The sequence below is a fragment of the Carassius carassius genome, chromosome 18, assembly GCF_963082965.1.
Source record: "Carassius carassius chromosome 18, fCarCar2.1, whole genome shotgun sequence".
In the NCBI taxonomy this organism is placed as follows: domain Eukaryota; kingdom Metazoa; phylum Chordata; class Actinopteri; order Cypriniformes; family Cyprinidae; genus Carassius; species Carassius carassius.
In genome coordinates this window covers 31,095,554-31,120,875 of record NC_081772.1, presented here as the reverse complement: position 1 = coordinate 31,120,875, position 25,322 = coordinate 31,095,554, and the positions used below count along the sequence as shown (strand labels likewise).

At 49.2% G+C, this 25,322-nt stretch overlaps 15 non-coding genes across 15 annotated transcripts; all 15 read left to right on the top strand.

Moving 5' to 3' along the window:
- Window positions 1-13,129: 13,129 nt before the first annotated feature.
- Window positions 13,130-13,202, top strand: trnak-uuu (transfer RNA lysine (anticodon UUU)). Its single transcript has one exon. It is a non-coding gene; the product is annotated as a tRNA-Lys (tRNA).
- An 819-nt stretch (window positions 13,203-14,021) lies between these two features.
- On the top strand, window positions 14,022-14,103 carry trnas-uga (transfer RNA serine (anticodon UGA)). The gene has a single exon. It is a non-coding gene; the product is annotated as a tRNA-Ser (tRNA).
- Window positions 14,104-14,721: 618 nt separating this feature from the next.
- On the top strand, window positions 14,722-14,794 carry trnak-uuu (transfer RNA lysine (anticodon UUU)). The gene has a single exon. It is a non-coding gene; the product is annotated as a tRNA-Lys (tRNA).
- An 819-nt stretch (window positions 14,795-15,613) lies between these two features.
- trnas-uga (transfer RNA serine (anticodon UGA)) lies at window positions 15,614-15,695 on the top strand. The gene has a single exon. It is a non-coding gene; the product is annotated as a tRNA-Ser (tRNA).
- Window positions 15,696-16,313: 618 nt separating this feature from the next.
- On the top strand, window positions 16,314-16,386 carry trnak-uuu (transfer RNA lysine (anticodon UUU)). Its single transcript has one exon. It is a non-coding gene; the product is annotated as a tRNA-Lys (tRNA).
- A 1,057-nt stretch (window positions 16,387-17,443) lies between these two features.
- On the top strand, window positions 17,444-17,515 carry trnah-gug (transfer RNA histidin (anticodon GUG)). Its single transcript has one exon. It is a non-coding gene; the product is annotated as a tRNA-His (tRNA).
- Window positions 17,516-17,906: 391 nt separating this feature from the next.
- On the top strand, window positions 17,907-17,979 carry trnak-uuu (transfer RNA lysine (anticodon UUU)). The gene has a single exon. It is a non-coding gene; the product is annotated as a tRNA-Lys (tRNA).
- Window positions 17,980-19,755: 1,776 nt separating this feature from the next.
- On the top strand, window positions 19,756-19,837 carry trnas-uga (transfer RNA serine (anticodon UGA)). Its single transcript has one exon. It is a non-coding gene; the product is annotated as a tRNA-Ser (tRNA).
- A 155-nt stretch (window positions 19,838-19,992) lies between these two features.
- On the top strand, window positions 19,993-20,064 carry trnah-gug (transfer RNA histidin (anticodon GUG)). Its single transcript has one exon. It is a non-coding gene; the product is annotated as a tRNA-His (tRNA).
- A 391-nt stretch (window positions 20,065-20,455) lies between these two features.
- Window positions 20,456-20,528, top strand: trnak-uuu (transfer RNA lysine (anticodon UUU)). The gene has a single exon. It is a non-coding gene; the product is annotated as a tRNA-Lys (tRNA).
- A 1,423-nt stretch (window positions 20,529-21,951) lies between these two features.
- trnak-uuu (transfer RNA lysine (anticodon UUU)) lies at window positions 21,952-22,024 on the top strand. Its single transcript has one exon. It is a non-coding gene; the product is annotated as a tRNA-Lys (tRNA).
- Window positions 22,025-23,258: 1,234 nt separating this feature from the next.
- Window positions 23,259-23,340, top strand: trnas-uga (transfer RNA serine (anticodon UGA)). The gene has a single exon. It is a non-coding gene; the product is annotated as a tRNA-Ser (tRNA).
- A 460-nt stretch (window positions 23,341-23,800) lies between these two features.
- trnas-uga (transfer RNA serine (anticodon UGA)) lies at window positions 23,801-23,882 on the top strand. The gene has a single exon. It is a non-coding gene; the product is annotated as a tRNA-Ser (tRNA).
- Window positions 23,883-24,037: 155 nt separating this feature from the next.
- On the top strand, window positions 24,038-24,109 carry trnah-gug (transfer RNA histidin (anticodon GUG)). Its single transcript has one exon. It is a non-coding gene; the product is annotated as a tRNA-His (tRNA).
- Window positions 24,110-24,500: 391 nt separating this feature from the next.
- On the top strand, window positions 24,501-24,573 carry trnak-uuu (transfer RNA lysine (anticodon UUU)). Its single transcript has one exon. It is a non-coding gene; the product is annotated as a tRNA-Lys (tRNA).
- The last annotated feature ends 749 nt before the right edge of the window (window positions 24,574-25,322 follow it).

The window sequence follows — 25,322 nt, the reverse complement described above, 5'->3', positions numbered from 1 at the left end:
AATCCGCTAGGCCAAACCCATTCAAGTATGTGGCAGGTGGGACTTTTTTAGAAAAGACCCAGGGGCCCGAAATTCGGATCGGTGGGTCCAGGGGCCGCCCCGATTGAGCTGCCGAAAGAGTGGGGCCCTAAGGCGAGGGGAAAATTCGGAGCCTCCTGCACAAAATCTCTCCCTCAGTCCTCTCTGACTCTTACATGATCAGAGCCTTTTGAGAGATTTCAGGGTGCAGGATGGGAATTTTTTTTCAAGGTCCTACAGCTTCGTGCTTTGGGGACATGGGAGAGGGGCCCCTGAGATGCGAGAATCTCGAATCTCGGGGCCCTACGACCTATCGTCTCCGAAGGGCGGATGTCCCATCTCCAATGTAAACGCGTACCGGTTTGGTGGACAAGCGCTCCCTTTTTTGACCCTTTGACCCCTAAATAAGGTCGTAGGGTCACCAGACTTCTATGCCCGGTCGAGGTGGCCCCCATGAGACACATATCCAAAATTCGGCCCGATCGGACCCCGGCGAGCCGTGTCCACGAAACCGCTAGGCCGAACACATTCAAGTAAATGGCAGATGGGATTTTTTTAGAAACGTCCTAGGGGCCTGAAATTTGGATCGGTTGCTCCTGAGGGCCCCTAGAACGTGCTGTCAAAAGCGAGAGAACCTAGTGCGATGCACTTTTTTTCCATGGGTCCTACGACTACGTGTTTCGGGGCCCTTGTTGAGGGGCCCCTGAGATGCCAGAATCTCAAATCTGGGGGCCCTACGACCTATCGTCTCCGAACTGTGGACGTCCCACCTCCCAACAAAATGCGTACCGCTTTTGTGGACGTGGGGTCCCTTCTGTGACCGTTTGACCCCTAAAGAAGGTCGTAGGGCCACCAGACTTGTGTCCCGGTCGAGGGGATGCCCTCGAGACACATATCCAAAATTCGGCCCGATGGGACCCTTGCAAGTCCTGTCCATTAACCCGCTAGGCCAAAAACATTCAAGTATATGGCAGGTGGGACTTTTTTAGAAAAGACCCAGTGGCCCGAAATTCGGATCGGTGGGTCAAGGGGCCGCCCCAAGTGAGCTTCCGAAAGCACGGGGCCCTGGGGCCCTCGCGAGTTGTGTCCACGAATCCGCTAGGCCAAACCCATTCAAGTATGTGGCAGGTGGGACTTTTTTAGAAAAGACCCAGGGGCCCGAAATTCGGATCGGTGGGTCCAGGGGCCGCCCCGATTGAGCTGCCGAAAGAGTGGGGCCCTAAGGCGAGGGGAAAATTCGGAGCCTCCTGCACAAAATCTCTCCCTCAGTCCTCTCTGACTCTTACATGATCAGAGCCTTTTGAGAGATTTCAGGGTGCAGGATGGGAATTTTTTTTCAAGGTCCTACAGCTTCGTGCTTTGGGGACATGGGAGAGGGGCCCCTGAGATGCGAGAATCTCGAATCTCGGGGCCCTACGACCCATCGTCTCCGAAGGGCGGATGTCCCATCTCCAATGTAAACGCGTACCGGTTTGGTGGACAAGCGCTCCCTTTTTTGACCCTTTGACCCCTAAATAAGGTCGTAGGGTCACCAGACTTCTATGCCCGGTCGAGGTGGCCCCCATGAGACACATATCCAAAATTCGGCCCGATCGGACCCCGGCGAGCCGTGTCCACGAAACTGCTAGGCCGAACACATTCAAGTAAATGGCAGGTGGGATTTTTTTAGAAACGTCCTAGGGGCCTGAAATTTGGATCGGTTGCTCCTGAGGGCCCCTAGAACGTGCTGTCAAAAGCGCGAGAACCTAGTGCGATGCACTTTTTTTCCATGGGTCCTACGACTACGTGTTTCGGGGCCCTTGTTGAGGGGCCCCTGAGATGCCAGAATCTCAAATCTGGGGGCCCTACGACCTATCGTCTCCGAACTGTGGACGTCCCACCTCCCAACAAAACGCGTACCGCTTTTGTGGACGTGGGGTCCCTTCTGTGACCGTTTGACCCCTAAAGAAGGTCGTAGGGCCACCAGACTTCTGTGCCCGGTCGAGGGGATGCCCTCGAGACACATATCCAAAATTCGGCCCGATCGGACCCTTGGGAGTCGTGTCCACGAGTCCGCTAGGCCGAACGCATGGGAATAAATGACAGGTGGGATTTTTTTAGAAACGTCCCAGGGGTCCCAAATTTCACAGCGGGGTCCGTGGGGCCCCCCCAGTGACCTCACCGAGACCGCGGGCCGATCGGAGCGACTTGCGTCGGCGACCCCGAAATGGCCAGAGGGGGCGCCGGTGAGTGCCCGCTGGACGGGGACGCCCACCCCCCACCTCTGGGACCCTTTTGGGAACGTTCCGTGAAAATAGTGGAAAAGTGGACAAATAGTGGTTCCTTGGGACCGGGGGTCCGGGTCGGGGGTCCTCGCGGCTCGAGGGTCAGATCCGCGACGATAATGGTTAAATGTACAAATAATGGGTTCGTGGTCACGGGGGTCCGCTCAGCGGACCCATATGGCGGGTGGACTAAAAGCAGCTCGCTGGGATGCGAAGCCCACCCTAGAACAGCCCCGGCCATTGGTTTAATGGGAAAAAGGCCAAATAATAGGGTCCTGGAAGCGAATACCCCCAATGGCCAGCAGAACGATGGCAAAAGGACCTTTATAGGGTTCGTGGTCACGGGGGTCCGCACAGCGGACCCATATGGCGGGTGGACAAAACGCGGCCCGCTGGGATGCGAAGCCCACCCTAGAACTGCCCCGGCCATTCGTTTAATGGGAGAAAGGCCAAATAATAGGGTCCTGGGAGCGAATACCCCCAACGGCCAGCAGAACGATGGCAAAAGGACCTATATAGGGTTCGTGGGAGGTGGGGGTGGGGGTGGGGGGGCTCCCCCGGTGGTCAACATCACCCCCTAGAGGTGTCAATACTTGGTTTACTGCGGATTCCCTACGGAAAAGGAGGGTAAGCCGACTCGTCCCGTTGGCCAGTTTTCTAAAGGAGAAAATGGATCCAAATTGACAGTACAATCCCTTCGAACCATTATGCGGTATATGGCAATTTAAATGAATGGGGTTTTTTCCACGAACCCATTATATGTACTACCTAACAACATTTGAATACTTCCGAACAAGGTCGCAACACTTCCTAACAAAGTCAGAACGAATGACCGAACACATCCTAAATTAATCCGAACAGGTCCTAACGCAAATCCGAAACTTTCGAACAGATGGGGCAAAGGAGCCAATCAATTCCTACCGAGAGGAAAGAGCCAATCAGCAAGTTGACATGCCAATCTCGCCGCTGATTGGCTGAATGAGTTTCGTGATATTCCAGTTGTTTGTAACTCACTTGACATCTGCTATGCGGAGATTCAAGGTAAGCGTTATCACAATACAAATCCGTGACATCAGTGTTAACCTATTTGTTCAAACATTAATTCATGATTTGGAATAAAGATTATTCTGATCGTTCTACGCTTGCGTAGCAAGGCAAGCTAACTTAACGTGTCGCTAACTGATAATTGTTAAGCCTTCGATTCATAACAAGTTTTTATTTTCTATATCTTTGCAAGAATTTCATTTCATCATTCAGTATTCCAAGTATCCATTTCCAATGTTATTTCAGTCATGACTGAGTGATTCTTTACTGAATGTATTTAAATCTTTTACTATTCCAGGTATTCATTAAATATCTAGTTTTTTTCCCCTTTCTTACTTTATATACAAACACAGTTTTTATAATTATACATCAAATTTTTTGCAAGTAGGAACATATTTACTGCAGAAAACTATTAACCTGCCACATATTTCACCACTCAACATGTCTGCTTTTATATACTTGATGTGAGTCTTTATATATTTATATATATATATATATATATATATATATATATACTATATATGTGTGTGTGTGTGTGTATATATAAATATAAAACTGCAATAAACTCCTTTCTACTGTTGCTATATTAACACATATTTAACCACATTGATTTGTTTCCCATTATTGTTCAGATATGACCAAAACAGGCAAATCCTCTGCTTATTGGAACGACATCTGCCACAGGTATGCCCAGGGCACCTTCCAGTTCAGTACAGGAAAAAGGCCTGGAAGCAGAAAATGGAAGGAGGTCCTGGAGCGGATTGATGCCTGTCCCCTGCAAAGGGGGAGTAAGGTGGACCTGTTTGGCAGGCACATAGTGTGCACTTGTGGGTTCCATAAGGTAGGTATATGATATAATATATAAAAGGCATGATAAGTCCCTGTATCATGTAATACACTATTTTATGCACCAACCCCTGATATATTCTCAGAATATATTCTCAGTACAGTTCTGCAGAGTAATTGGTGTAATTATTTAACATGAATCAGAATCAGAATCAGAATCAGAATCAGAATCAGAAAGAGCTTTATTGCCAAGTATGCTTGCACATACAAGGAATTCGTTTTAGTGACATAAGCTTCCAGTAAACAGAGACAACAACACACAGACAAAAAAAAAAAAAAAAAAAAACATATTAATTTACAGGAGAATTACAAATTGGCAAATAAATAAGTGTATAAACAATTGTGCTATAAATGATAATGGAATAGGATTGAGTGAGATGCAGGAATGTTCTAGGATGGAGGGGTAACAAATAAATATAAGGATATTGCACATTTTTGCATAAGCATACGTTTAAGTGGGAAACATTTAACTGTTCATGAGGTAGATTGCCTGGGGGAAGAAACTATTCTTGTGCCTTGCTGTTCTTGTATTTGCGGCTCTGAGGCGCCGGCCAGATGGCAAAAGTTCAAAGATGGGGTGACTTGGATGTGAGGGATCCAGAGTGATTTTCTGAGTCCTTTTCCTCACTCTGGATGTGTACAGTTCTTGGAGGGTGGGCAGGGGAGCACCAATAATCCTTTCAGCAGTCCGAACAGTTCTCTGTAGTCTTCTGATATCTGATTTTGTAGCTGAACCAAACCAGACAGTAATTGAAGTACACAGGACTGACTCAATGACGGCTGAGTAGAACTGTTTCAGCAGCTCCTGTGGCAGGTTAAACTTCCTCAGCTGGCAAAGGAAGTACAACCTTTGTTGGGCTTTTTTCACAATGGAGCCAATGTGATTGTCCCACTTCAGGTCCTGAGAGATGGTGGTTCCCAGGAATCTGAATGACTCCACTGCAGCCACAGTGCTGTTCATGATGGTGAGTGGGGAAAGTGCAGGGGGGTTTCTCCTAAAGTCCACAATCATCTCCACTGTTTTGAGCGTGTTCAGCTCCAGGTTGTTAAGACTGCACCAGACAGCCAGCTGCTCAACCTGGATGAGGCCGATGACTGTAGTGTCGTCTGCAAACTTCAGGAGCTTGACAGAGGGGTCTTTAGAGGTGCAGTCGTTGGTGTACAGGGAGAAGAGCAGAGGGGAGAGAACACATCCCTGAGGGGCACCAGTGTTGGTGGAGGGGCACCTGTTTGCTCGGTACGCATACTGCAGGGGGTCCAGTAAGGGTCCAGTGATGTCCTTCAGATAAGCCAGAACCAGTTTTTCAAACGACTTCATGACGACAGACGTTAGAGCCACAGGTCTGTAGTCGTTAAGTCCTGTTATCTTGGGTTTCTTTGGAATGGGGATTATGGTGGAGCGTTTGAAGCAGGAAGGCACTTCACACAACTCCAGAGATCTGTTGAAGATCTGTGAAAAGATGGGGGCCAGCTGGTCAGCACAGATTTTCAGACAGGCTGGTGTAACGCCATCTGGGCCTGGTGCTTTTCTTCTTTTGTTTTTCTTGAAGACCTGGCGCACATCATCTTCACAGATTTGAAGAGCAGGAGGTATGGAGAGGGGGATTGCAGGAGGTGTTAATGGTTGTGTAGGGAGATGGTCAGAGTGGGTGTTGGGGGTTTCAAATCTACAATAAAACTCATTCAGGTCTTTAGCAAGTCGTTGATTAGCCTCAGTGCAAGGGGATGGTGTCTTGTAGTTTGTGATGGCTCTCAGTCCTCTCCAAACTGAAGTAGAGTCGTTGGAAGTAAACTGGTCTTCCAACTTTTTAGCATAGGTCTTTTTAGCCTCTCTAATCTCTTTGTTCAGTGTGTTCCTGGCCTGATTGTACAAGACCCTGACCCCATTTATGTAGGCATCCTCTTTGGCCTGACGAAAGTGTCTGAGTTTTACTGTAAACCATGGCTTATCATTGTTGAATGTTAAATAAGTCCTGGTAGGAATGCATATATCCTCACAGAAACTAATATAGGATGTTACAGTCTCTGTGAGTTCGTCCAGATCGGTGGTAGCAGCTTCAAAAACGCTCCAGTCTGTGATGTCAAAACAAGATTGCAAATCCTGCTCTGTTTCGCTGGTCCATCTCTTCACAGTCTTTACTACAGGTTTAGCAGATTTAAGTTTCTGCTTGTAGGTCGGTATAAGATGAACCAGACAGTGATCAGAACGTCCCAAAGCTGCTCGTGGAACAGAGTGATATGCATCCTTTATTGTGGTGTAACAGTGATCCAGTATATTACTGTCTATGGTGGGACAGGTAACATGCTGTTTGTATTTTGGCAGTTCACGGGAGAGATTGGCATTATTAAAGTCCCCAAGAATGATTAAAACAGAGTCCGGGTATTGTTGTTCTGTGTCTGTGATCTGATCAGCGAGTTTCTGTAAAGCTGAGCTCACATGCGCTTGAGGTGGAATGTAAACACTAACCAGAATGAGCGAGTGAAACTCCCGCGGCGAATAGAACGGCTTGCAGTTGATAAACTGCGTTTCTAGATCAGGACAGCACATCTTCTTTAACACAGTTACATCTGTACACCACCGTTCATTGATGTAAAAGCATGTCCCGCCGCCGCGCGATTTCCCCGTTGATTCTGCGTCGCGATCCGCTCTAAACAGCTGAAAGCCCGGCAGATGGAGTGCGCTGTCCGGTATGGCATCATTCAGCCAGGTTTCCGTGAAACGCAGAGCAGCAGAGTGAGAGAAATCCTTATTTGTCCGAGAGAGCAGAAGGAGTTCGTCCGTTTTGTTGGGTAAAGAGCGGAGATTTGCGAGATGGATGCTAGGCAACGGCGTTCGAAATCCGCGCTTCCTGAGTCTGACGAGCGCTCCCGCTCGCTTTCCCCGCCTGCGCGTCCTGAAGCGCTTGATCAGCGCCGCTGCTCCTCCGATAACAATGTTCAGTAAAACGTCTGTATAATAGAAATCCGGAAAAATATCATGTGGTGTGTTCTGCCGAATGTTCAGCAGTTCATCCCTGGTGAAACTGATCGTGTTTGTTAAACAAAAAACAGGAAAAACGAACAAAAACAGTACAAACACTGGAGAGCCAAGCACTGAAGCAGCCATGTGCGGCGCCATCTTGGAAGTAAGAACAATAGTAAGACCTTCTTTTGTTCCTAATATTAATTTTCTCCCAGTCAACAGATAAGGTCTTGATTGAGTCAGGGCCTAAGGTAAAGGCAGGCGGCAGCTCAGAGGAGACCGGGACATCACAGGAAGTACATGGGGTGAAATGTTCTCTGTGTAGTGTGGTTGTGGAGGCAGAGAAGTTCTCTGAGCACCTCTCTGACCACCACGTTGAAGAGAGGTGTGACAGCTGTGGGGTCAGGGTCCAGGGTGCCGTCGGACTCCTCCAACACATTGAGTCGAGCCATTATGGGGCTCCACGTGTCAGCCCTTCAAAAAATCCCACACCATCTCCTTGCCCCTCACCATCTCCATGGCTGCCTCCACCTCCACAGCACTTGCCGTCTCCAATGCCAGTACCAGTGTCTCCATCCCCAGGGCCCACTCCATTCCCACAACACTCTCCAGCTCCAAAGCCCTCACCACCACCTCCACGGTGCTCTCCATCTCCACAGCCCACTCCATCCTCACATCCAGTACCCTCACTGCAGCCTACACCATCTCTGCCTCAGGCTATTACTGACTGGGAGAGCTTTCTTCCCAGTCAGTTCAAGAGAGTCCTCCAGCCAGCAGATTGGGTGTGGATTGCCAAGTGCCTCTATGAGCCCACAGGGCAGCTGAGGCAGAAGATCCAGGTGAACTGGTTTTATCCATCGATGCAGCCCAAGCCATGTCCTCCTGAGCCCGGGTGGTACTTCCGACAGAGGATGTTCTTGTGGGCACCAATGAGGATGTGGGGCATTCCTCTTAAATGCCCACAGTGTGGCCAGAAGATGCACCATTCAGGAATTTACCCAAAGGTCAGGGGGGTGATTGACATGGATAGCCGCTATTACCTTGTGGGTGGGGACTATCCACGCTGCAGTGCATGCAAGTTGCCAGTATGCCCATGGAGCCAGGACATCCTTTCACAACTGGATGTGGCACACAGGACCATGTTTCCAGCGGTGCTGACCACTCAGCTAGCCCTGGACAGGAAATGTGTGACTTTCCTCGGGCCAAGGACCAGTGGTAACAGTTCCTCCTACTTCCAGTCAGCAGTAGAGGAAGCCCACAGTGAGGAGTGGGCACGACGCACCATCCAGTACCTCTCTGATTGTGAGCATCATTTGAGAAAGGTTACCCTGGTCCAATCTGCAACGGCACCTGCCTTTTCTGCATCCACACCCTTCAGGCCACTTCCATTCGCCCAGTGGTTTGAGACTGTCCACTCCAACGATATCCTCAGCCATTTGGACGAGATGAAGGGGGTGATTACCTCCACCTATGGCCGAATCCTGAAGATGGATTCTACAAAGAAGGTACAATACATGAAGGTTTCAGCATGAGGTTTATTTTCAGCCAGAAAGAATTTCAACATGATGAAAAATGTTTTGTTATATACATTTGTGTTATATATATATATATATATATATATATATATATATATATATATATATATATATATATATATATATATATATTATAATGTACCATACAAATCAAAGAAAAAGTTTAATTAAGCTTGTCAGAATGGTTTTATTTTTCCTTCTTTTTGTTTTTCAGATCACCAAAAAGCTGGCTGGTGGCATTGGGGACACGGCTGCATGGATGACCAACATTGGCAATGAGCTCGGCCAGGTTCTGAACAGTGTTCTGACAACAGCTGAAGGCACAGGACTGGAGGAGCTGTGCCAGGGCGTCGTCAAACGCTACCAGAATGCTGGCGAGCCAGAGCCTGAGGTCATCTATGTTGACCGGGATTGCTGCAGTCAGTCAGGTGAGATTTTCAAATTACTACTTTATCAAATGTGCACTGCAATATATTTTATAAAAGTTAATAGTGGTGTAAAAAAGTTCCCCTTTCCCTATTGGTGATGGTAATTAATTAGTATTATTTTTACAGCCAGTGTATTAAAAATTGTAATAAATTATATTGACTGAAAAGTATGTTTGAAATTAAATCAAATGCATGTTTTTTATTTTTTCTCCTCCACAGGTGCATCTTCAGTGTTAAAACTTTTTCGGCCATGGAAGTCTATTGTAAGGCTAGATATCTTCCATTTTATGAGAAGATTCAACTGTGGCCTTACTACAGAACACCACCCTCTCTATGGTACCTTTTGTTCAAAACTTTCCTCCTGTATCTTTGAGTGGGATCAGGAGGATGTGAAAGAACTTAAGGCTGCCAAGAGAGGGGAGTGGAAGTGCAGCCATGGTGGAAAGGCTCCCACTGAGGCTCAGCTCATGGCCAGCATCAGCCCAGGTGAACTCGCGAAGCACTGTAGGCGGCGGACACGCAGGGATGAGGAAATCCGGGCCATGATTTCAGGGCTGCTGGAATCACTGTGGGAGCTAACTGACACTACAGGGTTTCGCCTGGTTAACCCTGACAGCATGCACCATGTCTGGGAGATGCAACAAAAACACCTCGAGTGCATCCAGGACCCTCCACATGTAGAGTTGTACACAAAGACGGGGACACTCCAGAAGGGTGGCAAAGTCCTAAACGTGCTTAGGTGCGGCAGGGGGTCATCCTCGCTGGAGAGTTTTCACCGCAACCAGTGTGCCTTCATTCCTGGTAAATTCTGAATATTAAATTGCAGTATGCTTTGTAGATTTTTACGTTGAAAAGATCGCTATTGTGTCAACAACAGAACCCTGGGTGCTACCTGGATTTGGCTTGTTTTTATGGAATTTACTATCAGTCTCATTATTATGTGTTACTGTTCTATAACTGTGTCATTAAATTTGTATGTCCTCAGTTTAAAATAATTGCTGACTGAATCTGTGCATTTTCATTCTTAGGATGGAGATGCAATGCCATGCACACACAAATGTACATGTTAGAGGGGGCCTCGAGGTGGAACATGAGCCGGGCAAAAGAAGCTGTATCTGTGGTGGGGGCCTCAACCCTAAGGACATTTGATGTCTGCACAATGTCTCATTTAAACAGCATGAGCCAACGGGTCCTTGGTCGGGCTTTGATGCCAGAATTTACCCCTCCAGGAAAACCCACTGGTAAGATATCTCACAGGAAAATGCTGAGCATTCGAGTATTTCTCTCTCTCCTGTGTTTGTTTGTTTGTGTGTGTGTGAGTGTGTGTGTCCTCTCCCCATTAACAATGTGGTACAAATTATTGCAGGGGAGCGCATTGCAGTGGAGTACTTGTTGGCCCAGTCCAATAGAGGCGACCAGTTGATTGCACACCACAATGACATGCCTGAAGTCTCCCCAGAGGAGCCCGAAGAGGATAGTGAAATTGACACGACTGTGTGCCATGCAGCTGATCTTAGGGCTGATGACTCTCCAGTAGCTGTCGTGCAGGTCCAGGTGACAAGTCAGGTGGGTGACACTGAACCCAAATCCCCAGATGAGGAGGTCACTGAGGAAGAGGAGGATGACACTGCAAGTCCTAGCACATCAAGCCAGGTAATATTGCTATCCTGTACTATTTTTTACTTTTAAAAAAAATGTATCTGGTACAGTGCAAAACGCCTATTGTCACCAATGTGTAAAGTTAAAATATATGTAAACATGTACATGTTGCATGTACAATGCAAAATAATTATTACAACACCGTATATGTTTATTGGACTGTGTTTGGCATTTTTCTCAATTTCCAGAGTACACAGTGTGATTCCAGAGGTGTCTTGGGCTGGGAGGCAGTTGATGCCCTGGCAGCCTACTTGGTTGGCCTAAACCGAACGATCACTGCCTTGTCATCACAAGAGGAGGCCAACATAGTCCAGCTGTACATGGCTCTGCATGCCATGGACAAGGTACCATCAAAATATAGCCAGAGGCTTAAGAAGAAGGCTTTGACAGGACCTTGGAGAGCATCCAGGAAGCAGAGTGGCTCTGCTCCAGGACAGCAGGCAGCAGAGAGGTAATTTGACTATTTGGATCGTCACTAGTTTATAACCCAGTATACAGTTCAGATTATATCATCTTTCTTTTCCATAGATTGTTCATGACTCATGGGCAGGCAGCTCAGGACCCTGAAGTCCACAGGGTCTGTGAATGTGTTTGCCTAAGGCTTTTGAAAGAGTTTCAGCAAGCACGGAACAGGCCCAGGGACACACAAGGAAAAACTCTGCCAATTCCACAATCTATTGTGGTGGTATACAGCCACTTAAAACAGCTGATGGAGGACAGCAGAGAGGTTCTAGGACAGACTAACCTAGTTCTGGTCCCGATACACACCACTACTGTCTCCTCGTGGTGAGTCTTGTTTTATGCGATACTTTTGCACAATCACAGTAGTATATCAAGATTGTACTTATAAAACCTTCTTGTACATGCTTTTAAAAATGATGCTACAGGAAGTAAAGACAATGGGCTTTTATTCACTTAAATTGCTAATTTAAGATGAAGAATGTTTCTCTTGCAGGCTACTAAAAAGACAGAAACGTGTAGACAGAGACATGCTTCTGCAGGGTACTGCACTGCCCAAACAAGTATATTTGGCAAAGGAGGCTCTTCTTGAAGTTCGCGAACTTCCAGCTGTTCCTGCACAGCATGGGCATGAGGCCATGGTATTTCAGGATTCAGCAAATCAGGAGGGAGAGGCCTTCATTCGTAAGCGTATCTCCAACAGGTGCCCAATGCCCACCCCTCCTCCTGGATCTTACTCTGCATTTCCCATATACCCACCAGCACCACACTTTGCATTCCCCCCTGGGTCCTACCCACCCTTTCCCAGCTACCAACCAGGTCTACCACTGCCTCATTCTACCCAATTCCTCCCCCCCCCCAATTCCAGCCCCCTCTCCAATTCCAGCCACCTTCCCAATTCCAGCCCCCTCCCCAATTCCAGCCACCTTCCCAATTCCAGCCACCTCCCCAATTCCAGCCCCCTCCCCAATTCCAGCAGCCTAATACCTTGCCATCACAAACTTGTCCCTCCACTCAGCCCAGGCAGCGCACATGGAGAAGGCAGAAAGCTGCCCAAGAGGATGAGGAGCGAGTGGCTAGAGGTGAACCACCACGGAAACGACAAGCAAAGGATATATATCACTATATCTGCAAGCAGTGTGGGCTGGCAAAAAATAAGACAACTGGCCACACTCAGCTGAAGGGCCGGTGGTATTGTCCAGCCTCAGGCCTCTCTGTTGCACAGTGGAGGGAGAATGTACAGGGAGTTCTTTGATTTTTTTTTCATTGGTGTATATAGTAATGTATATAGTTAGGTTTTTATATAGTTGCATATGTTGTGCTGTGTGTGTTGTGCTGTGAACATTTTGTTTTTATTTGCTGTTTCCAGTGTTTAATTTGCAGTGTTTGTAAAAAAAAAGGAAAGACACAACTCTTGTGGTGTAATAGTAACACATCCAGGTGCAAGTCCTGGCAAGAGTTTGTGGTGTGTCTGTCAGATTATTATTATTATTTTTTTTATTAAAAATATAGTCAAAAACCAATCAAACACTTTACTTAAATCCTTTGTGAGTGTTCATGAAGTTTGAAGGATATTTTTTTTTCTTTTTCTTGCTTTCCCTCCTTTCTCCTTCTCTTTTCCATTTCTTTCCCCCTTGTAGCAGTCCCTTTTGCCCTGTTTTTGGCCGAGAGGTTAAGGCGATGGACTTGAAATCCATTGGGGTCTCCCTGCGTAGGTTCGAACTCTTCCCATTTCCGGAAGGATTTGCAATATTGCTTTAGCTTTCTGTGACTGTAATTGTGCCATCTATGGTCCTTCGCTCTCTGTGCCATAACTGCTTCTAGCTTTCATCCTCGTGACACCTGTGTCTCTTCTGGGGAGCTTGTTGTAAAATTGCTGCTTTATAAAAGGTGAGAAGCCAGTGCTCCACAAGAGCCCGGATAGCTCAGTCGGTAGAGCATCAGACTTTTAATCTGAGGGTCCAGGGTTCAAATCCCTGTTTGGGTGAAAGTCTGTCTGCTTTTGGCGGAGTCACCTTGCTATCACTACGGTCCATCTCTTCTTCTGAATCTGTACTGGAGCGGTGTTCCTTCCTGCTCCAGGGTATCAGTGCACCTCCCTTGTTTGGCACACCTGATTCTGATGGTCAGCTCGTTAGGAAAGCGCGCTCACAGAGTGAGTAGAATAAGACAGACGTCCGAATTGTGCAGTGCTGTCGGTCCCCAGGCCCAGCACTGAAAAACCCCATTACATAGGATGAGACATGGCAGCCTGATTTCTCCTCAGTGGGACTGCTGTTTTACCCGCTTCCAGGGCTAGCTTACAATCTCGGCTTGCTAGGTTGCAAGTAGGTCAGGCACCAGTGTTACACACAACATGGCAGAAGGTGGTCTGCTTAATTCAAGTCCCTGTTTGGGCGTAGGTCAGCCTTCTTTTTGTAGGCCTCAGCTTGCTATAACTACGGTCCATCTCTTCTGCTGACTCTGTACTAGAGCGATGTTCCTTTCTGCTCCCGGGGATCAGTGCATCTCCCTTGTTCGGCAAACCTGATTCTGATGGTCAGCCCTTTAGGAAAAAGTGCTCACAGAGTGAGTAGAATAAGACAGACTTCCCAATTGTGCAGTGCTGTCGGTCCCCAGGGCCAGTACTGAAAAACCCCATTACATAGGATGAGACATGGCAGCCTGATTTCTCCTCAGAGGGACCGATGTTTTACCCGCTTGCAGGGCTAGCTTGCAATCTCTGCTTGCTGACTGAGCTGGGTTGGTTGCAAGTAGGTCAGGCAGCAGTGTTGGACACAAACTGAGCAGTAATTGGTCTACTCCCGTAGTCGTGGCCGAGTGGTTAAGGCGATGGACTTGAAATCCATTGGGGTCTCCCCGCGCAGTTTCGAATCCTGCCGACTACGCTTTTTGCTGAAGGCCATGAGGCAAAGCATCCATGCATTTTTCACGGTCCTCGCACTTATTTGCGAAATGTCCAGACCCTCTTCGATGGACAAACACGCCGCTGCTGCTTCTTGTATCCGGGCTCCAGGGGTTGTCTTGGGAGAGCCAGTGGCACGCCGTGATCGTATAGTGGTTAGTACTCTGCGTTGTGGCCGCAGCAACCCCGGTTCGAATCTGGGTCACGGCAACCCTTTGCCGTTGAGTATACGGGAAGGTTGAAAATATTTTACCACCTCATCTTTCTGCTTGATTTTGTTTCTGAAGCTTGGCCTGTGCAGGGCACCATCAGACAAGGGGGCTTGCTTTCTAACATTATGCGTAGTCATGGCCGAGAGGTTAAGGCGATGGACTTGAAATCCATTGGGATCTCCCTGCGCAGGTTCGAGCTCTGCCAACTACGGGAGGGATTTGCAGTATTGATTTAGCTTTCTGTGACGGTAATTGTGCCATCTATGGTCCTTCGCTCTCTGTGCCATAACTGCTTCTAGCTTTCATCCTCGTTACACCTGCGTCTCTTCTGGGCAGCTTGTTGTAAAATTGCTGATTTATAAAAGGTGAGAAGCCAGTGCCCCAAAAGAGCCCGGATAGCTCAGTCGGTAGAGCATCAGACTTTTAATCTGAGGGTCCAGGGTTCAAGTCCCTGTTCGGGTGAAGGTCTGTCTACTTTTGGCGGAGTCACCTTGCTATCACTATGGTCCATCTCTTCTTCTGAATCTGTACTGGAGCGGTGTTCCTTCCTGCTCCAGGGTATCAGTGCACCTCCCTTGTTTGGCACACCTGATTCTGATGGTCAGCTCGTTAGGAAAGCGCGCTCACAGAGTGAGTAGAATAAGACAGACCTCCGAATTGTGCAGTGCTGTCGGTCCCCAGGCCCAGCACTGAAAAACCCCATTACATAGGATGAGACATGGCAGCCTGATTTCTCCTCAGTGGGACTGCTGTTTTTCCCGCTTCCAGGGCTAGCTTACAATCTCGGCTTGCTAGGTTGCAAGTAGGTCAGGCAGCAATGTGACACACAACAGGGCAGAAGGTGGTCTGCTTAATTCAAGTCCCTGTTTGGGCGAAGGTCAGTCTTCTTTTTGTAGGCCTCAGCTTGCTATAACTACGGTCCATCTCTTCTGCTGACTCTGTACTAGAGCGATGTTCCTTTCTGCTCCCGGGGATCAGTGCATCTCCCTTGTTCGGCAAACCTGATTCTGATGGTCAGCCCTTTAGGAAAAAGTGCTCACAGAGTGAGTAGAATAAGACAGACTTCCCAATTGTGCAGTGCTGTCGGTCCCCAGGGCCAGTACTGAAAAACCCCATTACATAGGATGAGACATGGCAGCCTGATTTCTCCTCAGAGGGACCGATGTTTTACCCGCTTGCAGGGCTAGCTTGCAATCTCTGCTTGCTGACTGAGCTGGGTTGGTTGCAAGTAGGTCAGGCAGCAGTGTTGGACACAAACTGAGCAGTAATTGGTCTACTCCCGTAGTCGTGGCCGAGTGGTTAAGGCGATGGACTTGAAATCCATTGGGGTCTCCCCGCGCAGGTTCGAATCCTGCCAACTACGCTTTTTGCTGAAGGCCATGAGGCAAAGCATCCATGCATTTTTCACGGTCCTCGCACTTATTTGCGAAATGTCCAGACCCTCTTCGATGGACAAACACGCCGCTGCTGCTTCTTGTATCCGGGCTCCAGGGGTTGTCTTGGGAGAGCCAGTGGCACGCCGTGATCGTATAGTGGTTAGTAATCTGCGTTGTGGCCGCAGCAACCCCGGTTCGAATCCGGGTCACGGCAACCCTTTGCCGTTGAGTATACGGGAAGGTTGAAAATATTTTACCACCTCATCTTTCTGCTTGATTTTGTTTCTGAAGCTTGGCCTGTGCAGGGCACCATCAGACAAGGGGGCTTGCTCTCTAACATTATGCGTAGTCATGGCCGAGAGGTTAAGGCGATTGACTTGAAATCCATTGGGATCTCCCTGCGCAGGTTTGAGCTCTGCCAACTACGGGAGGGATTTGCAGTATTGATTTAGCTTTCTGTGACGGTAATTGTGCCATCTATGGTCCTTCGCTCTCTGTGCCATAACTGCTTCTAGCTTTCATCCTCGTTACACCTGCGTCTCTTCTGGGCAGCTTGTTGTAAAATTGCTGATTTATAAAAGGTGAGAAGCCAGTGCCCCAAAAGAGCCCGGATAGCTCAGTCGGTAGAGCATCAGACTTTTAATCTGAGGGTCCAGGGTTCAAGTCCCTGTTCAGGTGAAGGTCTGTCTACTTTTGGCGGAGTCACCTTGCTATCACTATGGTCCATCTCTTCTTCTGAATCTGTACTGGAGCGGTGTTCCTTCCTGCTCCAGGGTATCAGTGCACCTCCCTTGTTTGGCACACCTGATTCTGATGGTCAGCTCGTTAGGAAAGCGCGCTCACAGAGTGAGTAGAATAAGACAGACCTCCGAATTGTGCAGTGCTGTCGGTCCCCAGGCCCAGCACTGAAAAACCCCATTACATAGGATGAGACATGGCAGCCTGATTTCTCCTCAGTGGGACTGCTGTTTTTCCCGCTTCCAGGGCTAGCTTACAATCTCGGCTTGCTAGGTTGCAAGTAGGTCAGGCAGCAATGTGACACACAACAGGGCAGAAGGTGGTCTGCTTAATTCAAGTCCCTGTTTGGGCGAAGGTCAGTCTACTTTTTGGAGGCCTCAGCTTGCTATCACTACGGGTCCATCTCTTCTGCTGACTCTGTATTAGAGCGATGTTCCTTCCTTCTCCCGGGGATCAGTGCATCTCCTTTGTTCGGCACACATGATTCTGATGGTCAGCCCTTTAGGAAAGAGTGCTCACAGAGTGAGTAGAATAAGAGAGACTTCCCAATTGTGCAGTGCTGTCGGTCCCCAGGGCCAGTACTGAAAAACCCCATTACATAGGATGAGACATGGCAGCCTGATTTCTCCTCAGTGGGAGCGCTGTTTTACCCGCTTGCAGGGCTAGCTTGCAATCTCCGCTTGCTGACTGAGCTGGGTTGGTTGCAAGTAGGACAGGCAGCAGTGTTGGACACAAACTGAGCAGTAATTGGTCTACTCCCGTAGACGTGGCCGAGTGGTTAAGGCGATGGACTTCAAATCCATTGGGGTCTCCCCGCGCAGGTTCGAATCCTGCCGACTATGCTGTTTGCTGAAGGCCATGAGGCAAAGCATCCATGTATTTTTCACGGTCCTCGCACTTATTTGCGAAATGTCCAGACCCTCTTCGATGGACAAACACGCCGCTGCTGCTTCTTGTATCCGGGCTCCAGGGGTTGTCTTGGGAGAGCCAGTGGCACGCCGTGATCGTATAGTGGTTAGTACTCTGCGTTGTGGCCGCAGCAACCCTGGTTCGAGTCCGGGTCACGGCAACCCTTTGCCGTTGAGTATACGGGAAGGTTGAAAATATTTTACCACCTCATCTTTCTGCTTGATTTTGTTTCTGAAGCTTGGCCTGTGCAGTGCGCCATCAGACAAGGGGGCTTGCTTTCTAACATTATGCGTAGTCATGGCCGAGAGGTTAAGGCGATGGACTTGAAAACCATTGTGGTCTCCCTGCGCAGGTTCGAGCTCTGCCAACTACGGTAGGGATTTGCAGTATTGCTTTAGCTTTCTGTGACGGTAATTGTGCCATCTATGGTCCTTCGCTCTCTGTGCCATAACTGCTTCTAGCTTTCATCCTCGTTAAACCTGCGTCTCTTCTGGGCAGCTTGTTGTAAAATTGCTGATTTATAAAAGGTGAGAAGCCAGTGCCCCAAAAGAGCCCGGATAGCTCAGTCGGTAGAGCATCAGACTTTTAATCTGAGGGTCCAGGGTTCAAGTCCCTGTTCGGGTGAAGGTCTGTCTACTTTTGGCGGAGTCACCTTGCTATCACTATGGTCCATCTCTTCTTCTGAATCTGTACTGGAGCGGTGTTCCTTCCTGCTCCAGGGTATCAGTGCACCTCCCTTGTTTGGCACACCTGATTCTGATGGTCAGCTCGTTAGGAAAGCGCGCTCACAGAGTGAGTAGAATAAGACAGACCTCCGAATTGTGCAGTGCTGTCGGTCCCCAGGCCCAGCACTGAAAAACCCCATTACATAGGATGAGACATGGCAGCCTGATTTCTCCTCAGTGGGACTGCTAATTTTCCCGCTTCCAGGGCTAGCTTACAATCTCGGCTTGCTAGGTTGCAAGTAGGTCAGGCAGCAATGTGACACACAACAGGGCAGAAGGTGGTCTGCTTAATTCAAGTCCCTGTTTGGGCGAAGGTCAGTCTACTTTTTGGAGGCCTCAGCTAGCTATCACTACGGGACCATCTCTTCTGCTGACTCTGTATTAGAGCGATGTTCCTTCCTTCTCCCGGGGATCAGTGCATCTCCCTTGTTCGGCACACATGATTCTGATGGTCAGCCCTTTAGGAAAGAGTGCTCACAGAGTGAGTAGAATAAGACAGACCTCCAATTTGTGCAGTTGTGTCGGTCCCGAGGGCCAGTACTGAAAAACCCCATTACATAGGATGAGACATGGCAGCCTGATTTCTCCTCAGTGGGACTGCTGTTTTTCCCGCTTCCAGGGCTAGCTTACAATCTCGGCTTGCTAGGTTGCAAGTAGGTCAGGCAGCAATGTGACATACAACAGGGCAGAAGGTGGTCTGCTTAATTCAAGTCCCTGTTTGGGCGAAGGTCAGTCTACTTTTTGGAGGCCTCAGCTTGCTATCACTACGGGTCCATCTCTTCTGCTGACTCTGTATTAGAGCGATGTTCCTTCCTTCTCCCGGGGATCAGTGCATCTCCTTTGTTCGGCACACATGATTCTGATGGTCAGCCCTTTAGGAAAGAGTGCTCACAGAGTGAGTAGAATAAGACAGACTTCCCAATTGTGCAGTGCTGTCGGTCCCCAGGGCCAGTACTGAAAAACCCCATTACATAGGATGAGACATGGCAGCCTGATTTCTCCTCAGTGGGAGCGCTGTTTTACCCGCTTGCAGGGCTAGCTTGCAATCTCCGCTTGCTGACTGAGCTGGGTTGGTTGCAAGTAGGACAGGCAACAGTGTTGGACACAAACTGAGCAGTAATTGGTCTACTCCCGTAGTCGTGGCCGAGTGGTTAAGGCGATGCACTTGAAATCCATTGGGGTCTCCCCGCGCAGGTTCGAATCCTGCCCAATATGCTGTTTGCTGAAGGCCATGAGGCAAAGCCTTAATTCAAGACCCTGTTTGGGCGTAGGTCAGTCTTCTTTTTGTAGGCCTCAGCTTGCTATAACTACGGTCCATCTCTTCCGCTGACTCTGTACTAGAGCGATGTTCCTTTCTGCTCCCGGGGATCAGTGCATCTCCCTTGTTCGGCAAACCTGATTCTGATGGTCAGCCCTTTAGGAAAAAGTGCTCACAGAGTGAGTAGAATAAGACAGACTTCCCAATTGTGCAGTGCTGTCGGTCCCCAGGGCCAGTACTGAAAAACCCCATTACATAGGATGAGACATGGCAGCCTGATTTCTCCTCAGAGGGACCGATGTTTTACCCGCTTGCAGGGCTAGCTTGCAATCTCTGCTTGCTGACTGAGCTGGGTTGGTTGCAAGTAGGTCAGGCAGCAGTGTTGGACACAAACTGAGCAGTAATTGGTCTACTCCCGTAGTCGTGGCCGAGTGGTTAAGGCGATGGACTTGAAATCCATTGGGGTCTCCCCGCGCAGGTTCGAATCCTGCCGACTACGCTTTTTGCTGAATGCCATGAGGCAAAGCATCCATGCATTTTTCACGGTCCTCGCACTTATTTGCGAAATGTCCAGACCCTCTTCGATGGACAAACACGCCGCTGCTGCTTCTTGTATCCGGGCTCCAGGGGTTGTCTTGGGAGAGCCAGTGGCACGCCGTGATCGTATAGTGGTTAGTACTCTGCGTTGTGGCCGGAGCAACCCCGGTTCGAATCCGGGTCACGGCAACCCTTTGCCGTTGAGTATACGGGAAGGTTGAAAATATTTTACCACCTCATCTTTCTGCTTGATTTTGTTTCTGAAGCTTGGCCTGTGCAGGGCGCCATCAGACAAGGGGGCTTGCTTTCTAACATTATGCGTAGTCATGGCCGAGAGGTTAAGGCGATGGACTTGAAATCCATTGGGATCTCCCTGCGCAGGTTTGAGCTCTGCCAACTACGGGAGGGATTTGCAGTATTGATTTAGCTTTCTGTGACGGTAATTGTGCCATCTATGGTCCTTCGCTCTCTGTGCCATAACTGCTTCTAGCTTTCATCCTCGTTACACCTGCGTCTCTTCTGGGCAGCTTGTTGTAAAATTGCTGATTTATAAAAGGTGAGAAGCCAGTGCCCCAAAAGAGCCCGGATAGCTCAGTCGGTAGAGCATCAGACTTTTAATCTGAGGGTCCAGGGTTCAAGTCCCTGTTTGGGTGAAGGTCTGTCTACTTTTGGCGGAGTCACCTTGCTATCACTATGGTCCATCTCTTCTTCTGAATCTGTACTGGAGCGGTGTTCCTTCCTGCTCCAGGGTATCAGTGCACCTCCCTTGTTTGGCACACCTGATTCTGATGGTCAGCTCGTTAGGAAAGCGCGCTCACAGAGTGAGTAGAATAAGACAGACCTCCGAATTGTGCAGTGCTGTCGGTCCCCAGGCCCAGCACTGAAAAACCCCATTACATAGGATGAGACATGGCAGCCTGATTTCTCCTCAGTGGGACTGCTGTTTTTCCCGCTTCCAGGGCTAGGTTACAATCTCGGCTTGCTAGGTTGCAAGTAGGTCAGGCAGCAATGTGGCACACAACAGGGCAGAAGGTGGTCTGCTTAATTCAAGTCCCTGTTTGGGCGAAGGTCAGTCTACTTTTTGGAGGCCTCAGCTTGCTATCACTACGGGTCCATCTCTTCTGCTGACTCTGTATTAGAGCGATGTTCCTTCCTTCTCCCGGGGATCAGTGCATCTCCTTTGTTCGGCACACATGATTCTGATGGTCAGCCCTTTAGGAAAGAGTGCTCACAGAGTGAGTAGAATAAGACAGACTTCCCAATTGTGCAGTGCTGTCGGTCCCCAGGGCCAGTACTGAAAAACCCCATTACATAGGATGAGACATGGCAGCCTGATTTCTCCTCAGTGGGAGCGCTGTTTTACCCGCTTGCAGGGCTAGCTTGCAATCTCCGCGATGGCGATGGACTTGAAATCCATTGGGGTCTCCCCGCGCAGGTTCGAATCCTGCCGACTATGCTGTTTGCTGAAGGCCATGAGGCAAAGCATCCATGTATTTTTCACGGTCCTCGCACTTATTTGCGAAATGTCCAGACCCTCTTCGATGGACAAAAACACGCCGCTGCTGCTTCTTGTATCCGGGCTCCAGGGGTTGTCTTGGGAGAGCCCGTGGCACGCCGTGATCGTATAGTGGTTAGTACTCTGCGTTGTGGCCGCAGCAACCCCGGTTCGAATCCGAGTCACGGCAACCCTTTGCCGTTGAGTATACGGGAAGGTTGAAAATATTTTACCACCTCATCTTTCTGCTTGATTTTGTTTCTGAAGCTTGGCCTGTGCAGGGCGCCATCAGACAAGGGGGCTTGCTCTCTAACATTATGCGTAGTCATGGCCGAGAGGTTAAGGCGATGGACTTGAAAACCATTGTGGTCTCCCTGCGCAGGTTCGAGCTCTGCCAACTACGGTAGGGATTTGCAGTATTGCTTTAGCTTTCTGTGACGGTAATTGTGCCATCTATGGTCCTTCGCTCTCTGTGCCATAACTGCTTCTAGCTTTCATCCTCGTTACACCTTCGTCTCTTCTGGGCAGCTTGTTGTAAAATTGCTGATTTATAAAAGGTGAGAAGCCAGTGCCCCAAAAGAGCCCGGATAGCTCAGTCGGTAGAGCATCAGACTTTTAATCTGAGGGTCCAGGGTTCAAGTCCCTGTTTGGGTGAAGGTCTGTCTACTTTTGGCGGAGTCACCTTGCTATCACTATGGTCCATCTCTTCTTCTGAATCTGTACTGGAGCGGTGTTCCTTCCTGCTCCAGGGTATCAGTGCACCTCCCTTGTTTGGCACACCTGATTCTGATGGTCAGCTCGTTAGGAAAGCGCGCTCACAGAGTGAGTAGAATAAGACAGACCTCCGAATTGTGCAGTGCTGTCGGTCCCCAGGCCCAGCACTGAAAAACCCCATTACATAGGATGAGACATGGCAGCCTGATTTCTCCTCAGTGGGACTGCTAATTTTCCCGCTTCCAGGGCTAGCTTACAATCTCGGCTTGCTAGGTTGCAAGTAGGTCAGGCAGCAATGTGACACACAACAGGGCAGAAGGTGGTCTGCTTAATTCAAGTCCCTGTTTGGGCGAAGGTCAGTCTACTTTTTGGAGGCCTCAGCTAGCTATCACTACGGGACCATCTCTTCTGCTGACTCTGTATTAGAGCGATGTTCCTTCCTTCTCCCGGGGATCAGTGCATCTCCCTTGTTCGGCACACATGATTCTGATGGTCAGCCCTTTAGGAAAGAGTGCTCACAGAGTGAGTAGAATAAGACAGACCTCCCATTTGTGCAGTTGTGTCGGTCCCGAGGGCCAGTACTGAAAAACCCCATTACATAGGATGAGACATGGCAGCCTGATTTCTCCTCAGTGGGACTGCTGTTTTTCCCGCTTCCAGGGCTAGCTTACAATCTCGGCTTGCTAGGTTGCAAGTAGGTCAGGCAGCAATGTGACATACAACAGGGCAGAAGGTGGTCTGCTTAATTCAAGTCCCTGTTTGGGCGAAGGTCAGTCTACTTTTTGGAGGCCTCAGCTTGCTATCACTACGGGTCCATCTCTTCTGCTGACTCTGTATTAGAGCGATGTTCCTTCCTTCTCCCGGGGATCAGTGCATCTCCTTTGTTCGGCACACATGATTCTGATGGTCAGCCCTTTAGGAAAGAGTGCTCACAGAGTGAGTAGAATAAGACAGACTTCCCAATTGTGCAGTGCTGTCGGTCCCCAGGGCCAGTACTGAAAAACCCCATTACATAGGATGAGACATGGCAGCCTGATTTCTCCTCAGTGGGAGCGCTGTTTTACCCGCTTGCAGGGCTAGCTTGCAATCTCCGCTTGCTGACTGAGCTGGGTTGGTTGCAAGTAGGACAGGCAACAGTGTTGGACACAAACTGAGCAGTAACTGGTCTACTCCCGTAGTCGTGGCCGAGTGGTTAAGGCGATGGACTTGAAATCCATTGGGGTCTCCCCGCGCAGGTTCGAATCCTGCCGACTACGCTGTTTGCTGAAGGCCATGAGGCAAAGCCTTAATTCAAGTCCCTGTTTGGGCGTAGGTCAGTCTTCTTTTTGTAGGCCTCAGCTTGCTATAACTACGGTCCATCTTTTCTGCTGACTCTGTACTAGAGCGATGTTCCTTTCTGCTCCCGGGGATCAGTGCATCTCCCTTGTTCGGCAAACCTGATTCTGATGGTCAGCCCTTTAGGAAAAAGTGCTCACAGAGTGTGTAGAATAAGACAGACTTCCCAATTGTGCAGTGCTGTCGGTCCCCAGGGCCAGTACTGAAAAACCCCATTACATAGGATGAGACATGGCAGCCTGATTTCTCCTCAGAGGGACCGATGTTTTACCCGCTTGCAGGGCTAGCTTGCAATCTCTGCTTGCTGACTGAGCTGGGTTGGTTGCAAGTAGGTCAGGCAGCAGTGTTGGACACAAACTGAGCAGTAATTGGTCTACTCCCGTAGTCGTGGCAGAGTGGTTAAGGCGATGGACTTGAAATCCATTGGGGTCTCCCCGCGCAGGTTCGAATCCTGCCGACTACGCTTTTTGCTGAATGCCATGAGGCAAAGCATCCATGCATTCTTCACGGTCCTCGCACTTATTTGCGAAATGTCCAGACCCTCTTCGATGGACAAACACGCCGCTGCTGCTTCTTGTATCCGGGCTCCAGGGGTTGTCTTGGGAGAGCCAGTGGCACGCCGTGATCGTATAGTGGTTAGTACTCTGCGTTGTGGCCGCAGCAACCCCGGTTCGAATCCGGGTCACGGCAACCCTTTGCCGTTGAGTATACGGGAAGGTTGAAAATATTTTACCACCTCATCTTTCTGCTTGATTTTGTTTCTGAAGCTTGGCCTGTGCAGGGCGCCATCAGACAAGGGGGCTTGCTTTCTAACATTATGCGTAGTCATGGCCGAGAGGTTAAGGCGATGGACTTGAAATCCATTGGGATCTCCCTGCGCAGGTTTGAGCTCTGCCAACTACGGGAGGGATTTGCAGTATTGATTTAGCTTTCTGTGACGGTAATTGTGCCATCTATGGTCCTTCGCTCTCTGTGCCATAACTGCTTCTAGCTTTCATCCTCGTTACACCTGCGTCTCTTCTGGGCAGCTTGTTGTAAAATTGCTGATTTATAAAAGGTGAGAAGCCAGTGCCCCAAAAGAGCCCGGATAGCTCAGTCGGTAGAGCATCAGACTTTTAATCTGAGGGTCCAGGGTTCAAGTCCCTGTTCGGGTGAAGGTCTGTCTACTTTTGGCGGAGTCACCTTGCTATCACTATGGTCCATCTCTTCTTCTGAATCTGTACTGGAGCGGTGTTCCTTCCTGCTCCAGGGTATCAGTGCACCTCCCTTGTTTGGCACACCTGATTCTGATGGTCAGCTCGTTAGGAAAGCGCGCTCACAGAGTGAGTAGAATAAGACAGACCTCCGAATTGTGCAGTGCTGTCGGTCCCCAGGCCCAGCACTGAAAAACCCCATTACATAGGATGAGACATGGCAGCCTGATTTCTCCTCAGTGCGACTGCTGTTTTTCCCGCTTCCAGGGCTAGGTTACAATCTCGGCTTGCTAGGTTGCAAGTAGGTCAGGCAGCAATGTGACACAAAACAGGGCAGAAGGTGGTCTGCTTAATTCAAGTCCCTGTTTGGGCGAAGGTCAGTCTACTTTTTGGAGGCCTCAGCTTGCTATCACTACGGGTCCATCTCTTCTGCTGACTCTGTATTAGAGCGATGTTCCTTCCTTCTCCCGGGGATCAGTGCATCTCCTTTGTTCGGCACACATGATTCTGATGGTCAGCCCTTTAGGAAAGAGTGCTCACAGAGTGAGTAGAATAAGACAGACTTCCCAATTGTGCAGTGCTGTCGGTCCCCAGGGCCAGTACTGAAAAACCCCATTACATAGGATGAGACATGGCAGCCTGATTTCTCCTCAGTGGGAGCGCTGTTTTACCCGCTTGCAGGGCTAGCTTGCAATCTCCGCTTGCTGACT